The 5,951-nt window shown below is 48.8% G+C and overlaps 1 pseudogene; it reads left to right on the top strand.

Moving 5' to 3' along the window:
* Nucleotides 1-466: 466 nt before the first annotated feature.
* LOC119280754 lies at nucleotides 467-2,392 on the top strand (annotated as a pseudogene).
* Nucleotides 2,393-5,951: the final 3,559 nt, after the last annotated feature.

Raw genomic sequence — 5,951 nt, 5'->3', positions numbered from 1 at the left:
TGCCGTCGGCATAGAAAAGCCGTCGGCATAGATGATTTGCCGACGGTGTCCATACATCTATGCCGACGGCCAGGGTCGTCGGCAACATTCCACGCTAACGGTGGCCGCCGTCAAGTGCTGCCCATAGGCCGACGGCTTTTCTATGCCTGCGGCCTGCCCTAGGCCGTCGGGATATATCAATCTATGCCTACGGGGGCCGTCGGCATGGATGAGGCCGTCGGCAACTACGTTAATTCTGGTAGTGACAGCTACAATTTGAAAGGGACTAAACAAGCAAGTCTGTTCCTATCAAACAGTCATGGCTATATGCATGTTAGGCTGTTTTTATGCTGACCGTTGAATGAATCAACAAACTGATGCAGTCCCTATCTACAATCCCCTACCACTCTTCCACCCTGTTAGCCATCACAGGAACCCTATTGCAAGTTTCCAACTCAGACTCTGATTCAAGTGAACGCGTGCAACAATGGCAATGGCGAGTACCTCTTCGGCTCTCCGGCTCCGGCCTCTCCTCCTCGTACTCCTACTCGCTGCCACCAGCGAGGCCACCACATTCAAAATCATCAACCAATGCTCCTATACCGTGTGGCCAGCCGCTCTGCCGGGAGGTGGCGTGAAGCTTGATCCAGGGCAGACGTGGGCGTTGAACGTGCCCGCTGGTACCTCAGCAGGGCGCATCTGGGCGCGCACAGGTTGCTCATTCCTTGGCGAAGGCGGGTCATGCCAAACTGGAGACTGCAGCGGCTTGCTCGCCTGTACGGTCAGTGGTCGATCGCCAAACACGCTGGGCGAGTTCAGTCTTGGCCAAGGCCAAAGTGATGATGATTTCTTCGACATCTCGCTCATTGATGGCTTCAACGTGCCCATGGACTTCCTGCCGGTGCTGGTTCAGGGAAGGTCAGGATGCAGCAAGGGGCCGTGTTGTGCAGCCAACATCACATCGGAGTGCCCAAGAGAGCTGAAGGCTCCAGGAGGGTGTAGCAATGCATGTACTGGGAGCACGGCAAGCCGTTGCAACACAAGTTACTCAGCCTTCTTTAAGCAGATGTGCCCAGATGCTTACAGCAAGCCTGATGATACATCCACTTACTCTTGCCCGTCGGGCACAAAGTACCAGGTCATCTTCTGTCCCCTGATTAATCAAACACTCTCACCTACAGCTGAAAGTCCCCTGCCTGCACCCCTGGCCGAGGTAACACCTCCGACCCCAAGTACTCTGCCTACAGCTATTGGGCCAACAAGCATGAAACCGAAATCCCCCTCTAGAAGAAGAGTTATTGCAATTCTAGCTCCTGTAGGCGGCTTCATTTTGCTCACCATCTTGTTCCTCATCGCCTTCTTTATATGTAAACGACAATGACAGCATGAGATGGAAGAAGAGGAAGAGTTTGGGGAGCTACAAGGAACACCAATGAGGTTCACATTTCAACAGCTAAGAGCAGCAACCGAGCAATTTGCAGACAAGCTCGGGGAAGGAGGATTTGGGTCTGTTTTCAAGGGACAGTTAGGTGATGAAAGGATTGCAGTAAAACGTTTGGATCGAACTGGTCAGGGCAAAAGAGAATTTTCAGCAGAGGTTCAGACAATTGGCAACATTCATCATATTAATCTGGTGAGATTGATTAGTTTCTGTGCAGAGAAATCCCACAGGCTCTTGGTATATGAGTACATGCCCAAAGGATCCTTGGACAGATGGATCTATTGTCGACATGACAATGATGCTTCTCCTCTGGATTGGAGCATGCGGTGCAAGATTATAGCTCATATAGCTAAGGGCCTCTCTAATCTTCACGAGGAGTGCACAAAACGAATTGCTCATTTGGATGTCAAACCACAAAACATCCTCTTAGATGATGACTTTAATGCTAAACTTTCTGATTTTGGACTATGCAAACTCATAGACAGGGATATGAGCCAAGTGGTTACCGGAATGAGAGGCACGCCTGGATATTTAGCTCCTGAATGGTTGACATCCCAGATCACGGAAAAGGCGGATATCTACAGCTTCGGCGTCGTGGTCATGGAAATCATCAGTGGAAGAAAGAACCTCGACACTTCCCGGTCAGAAGAGAGCATCCATCTCATCAGCCTATTGGAGGAAGAGGTAAACAGTGATCGGTTGGTAGATTTGATTGACAATAACAGCAACAACATGCAAGCACACAAGCAAGATGCAATTCAGATGATGATGCTTGCAATGTGGTGCTTGCAGATTGATTGCAAAAAAAGGCCTAAAATGTCTGAGGTGGTAAAGGTATTGGAAGGTGTCATGACTGCAGACCTCAACATAGAGCATAACTTTGTTGTAACAATTCCAGCAAATTTTGGTAGAACAGGAAATGTGAGCTCTTCAGCTCCACCTCTAGCCTCAGATGTATCAGGCCCCAGGTGAAACAGAGACAATTCGGACAAGGTAGGCAAGTAGATTGTGCATAGGAGATTCTCTTATGTAAATCAAAATTCATGGTCTGTTGTATTTTCTCAAATTATTACAAATTTTGAGTTATGCTAACCTGCATAATATATCAGTATTGCAAACCTTCTTCGATCCACAACAGATGAAATCATTTGTGTTCCTTTGAGCTCCACATGTATTGCTCTTCAGCTCCACCTATAGCGCAAATCTGGTTTGAGTTATCATGGTTGAAATTAAAAATTACTAACATGTTGTAAATTTCTCATTGCTCCAATAAACATAAGATTCAAATAGCCCACGAAATAGCCGTGATAGCTGCGCTATAGCTGCCCGGGAGCTTTGCCGCTACGCTATGGCTGCTACCGTGAAAACCTCCACATATCCCTCTAATTGGCTCAAAAATCAGCAAAACCCTCCAGAAATCATCTCTCCCACCAGAAAATTTTCCGCTATTTACCGCGATTGCCCTCTATGGAGCCACTATAGCTGCTGGGAGAGGCCGCCGCGAAATCGTTTCTCCTGCGATTTTTTTTAGAGAGAAGGCACAAAGGCCCGACTTCAAATTAATGAAGCCATCAACCGGCTAGGATACAATGGTGCTGAATTACAAAGGCAAAGACTTGACCAAAAACTGAAAAATACATGCCAAATTCACTACAGAGAATAAGGCAGCAAGAAAAACTGCGATCAAGCCGCCGGAGATCTTGCACAGCTAGAACCGAAGGGCCGAAGCCACCCGGCGATAGCAAAAGCCGTGAACATGAAGATCCAGACCGCGTGAAGGAAACCATCGACTCCACCGCCCGCCGCCTCGGGCCACTGCCGGAGGAGAGACCACTATCTCCCCTTCGTCCAGACCATGTCAAACACGCAGATGCCCACTGTCGGCCGGCGACCAACCAGCAAGCAAAGCGAGGAGCCGTTGAAGGATGCGGAAGAACCCACACGCCACCACCAACGCCGGCGACCAAGGGAACCGAGCACCACCGCCGCCACCCACCACCACGCACCAGGTCCACAACCCCCAACCACCAGCTTGAATGGCGCCTCTAGGAAGGGCCGAGACGCCAGAGCGCCTCCACCGTCCGGCCAAAAGGCCAAGGCTTTCGCCCGGGGAAGGGAGGAGGAGGAGGGGGACGGATCTGGAAGCTCGACCCGCCCTCAAGAGGGAGAGCGGCACCGGAGCGCTGTCGGGTCGAGGTCGACGCGAAATCGACCAGGGGTTTCCCCCGTTCCAAGAGTCCACCGCCCCATCCTCGAAGCCCAGATCTGACGAACCAGCCACCAGATCGGCGAGAGGAGACCACCGCAGGGGGGAAGGGGCTGGGAGGAAAAGAGCCGCGCACCGCTGCAGCAAGACCTCGCCGTCCTCACGCCACCCACGCGGCCGGGAGGGACGGCCAGCACCTGCGCGCGTCATCCACCGAAGAAATCGACGCCGCCATCTTCACCCAGGGCCGCCGCCCTGGCTTCCAAAGCTCCTCACGCCGGCGGCTAGGGTTTCTCCTGTGATTTTAATCAATAAAGCAGAGAAGTAAATGGGCAGTCCAAGGAACTAACTAATAAACATTGATCAGTTGGAATGTTAGTTACCGCAAGTGCCTTTATGTTCTACAGCATGTCCACTTGGTTTTTATGACATTAGGTACAATTTGATTTCCTCAAAAGGAGAAAAGGTGGCTCAAACCTATCGTAAGCCGTTACGAAAAAACTGTAAAATTTACATGCATTGATAACATCCCAGATAACCACAAAGTGTTGATAATTGATGAGATGTTTATTCTTGCTTCCATTGACTGTGAAAGGATTTTGCTACATTTTCAATACAAAGAATTCAGATTCTTAGCTTGCAAAGATGTGAGTAGGTGGAGGAACTCAGATCGAAATTTAGCTTGCAAAGTTCATAAACAAACTGTAAATTGCCTAGATTTGTCCAGTAGGTACACATATATATCATTTTCATCAATAAAGGTCACAGTGCCACACGGATTTTCGATCTTGATCCATATTTCCTGGGTTTTCCCCCATGAGGTTCTTCTAAACCTAACACTATCCCAGCCCTGTGATCGTATTCACTTCAAGGACCTGATCAATGGTGAAGTCCATTTTGCCGCTTCGGCACTCCATAGATATTAAGATGCCTAGTTTGCATTCTTTACATATTGGCCAGAAAACCCAAGATAACAAGGCTCTGGTCATCCTTCTCTGTTGCATGGGAACCGCAGAACCATCATAGTGAATAAGACATTTTCGACAGTAAAGACATCTTGGTCTTGAGCTGATTCCAAGCAGCTTCTGAGCCTCAACAGCAGACGAATAAGTCAATTTTATTGTTTTGTCCAGTTTCTCCCGTGCAAATCTGTTTCTAGTAATTGTACTTGAAATTAATGGCGTGTTTAAATTTTCCACATGTGCGGAGAAAGCAGAGAGATGCACCATATGAAAGCAAATTGGGACACAGAGATGGATTAGAAAATCATGGGTTTAAATAAGGAGATGAGAAAGGAGTGCAACCAAAGCCAAGTCTATGTAACCTGTATTATATTTCTTAGAGTTCAGTTCAGACTTCAGAATTTGCTTTGGATTGTGGCCAAAGTACAATCTCAGAATTGTGGCAAAAGGGTGAAGGTGCTAATATGAAGCTTTCGGATTCTAACGATGCCCCTAAGCCAATTGTTTCATCTCCAGGCTACACTATGCTGCAAATCTAGATAAATTAATTGTCACGCTGATGCTAAAAATGCTTCAGACTTGGCAAGTTGGTATGCCGCAGTAATGCGCCTATTGTATATGGTGCTTGATTCTCAACTCAATTAGCGTTCCCGTCGTAAAGTGATAGGTAGCAATCAGTAGTTGGTAATGGTATGGTATCCGAGGAGACGCTCATTGCCTACTTTGTACTAGTAAAAATTGGTGTGTTTGGGAAACTGCAGCTCATAAAGAGATCAACCAAGGTCTGACTGAACCTAACATTTTTTGCTGCTTGTGAACATGCAGTTCTATAGCGAAGGTACAACATCAGATTTCACAGCAGTTGCAAATTGGCAATAGTCACGGTGCATAAGGAATAGCTTACTACAATTTCCATCACGGTGCATAAGGAATCGCCATGACCGTAAGGGGGAGAAGAAAATTCACCTTGTCGATGCGGAGGAGCTCAAGGTGGAAGGCGGCAGTGAGGTACGTACACCCCACAGGGACTCGCTGGAGACGGGAGCGGCAGGTGCTGCAGGGACAAATGTGGAGGTAGCGGAGAGCAGTGGCGTGCCACAAGATCAGGCCGGCGAACAGAAGGGGAGGCTCGAGATCGCCACCGCCGCAGGCCACGCCGGAGCTCCGTTGGCGGTGGTAGGGACTACGGAGGCGCAGAAGGGGCCAGCACGACAGCCTACCAAACCTCGCCCCCGGGCTTTTACTGGGCCTGCAGTGCAGGCTTACCTGTCCGGTGTGTATTCCCACAACACAATGGGCTACGGCTCGCGGAGAATCGAGCCCTCAAAAAAAAAAATCCCTTCAGCATCACAAAAACAAAAAA

This window comes from Triticum dicoccoides, chromosome 3B (genome assembly GCF_002162155.2).
Source record: "Triticum dicoccoides isolate Atlit2015 ecotype Zavitan chromosome 3B, WEW_v2.0, whole genome shotgun sequence".
Lineage (NCBI taxonomy): Eukaryota > Viridiplantae > Streptophyta > Magnoliopsida > Poales > Poaceae > Triticum > Triticum dicoccoides.
Note: the sequence above shows the minus strand (reverse complement) of the source record. Positions and strands in the feature narration are given on the sequence as shown.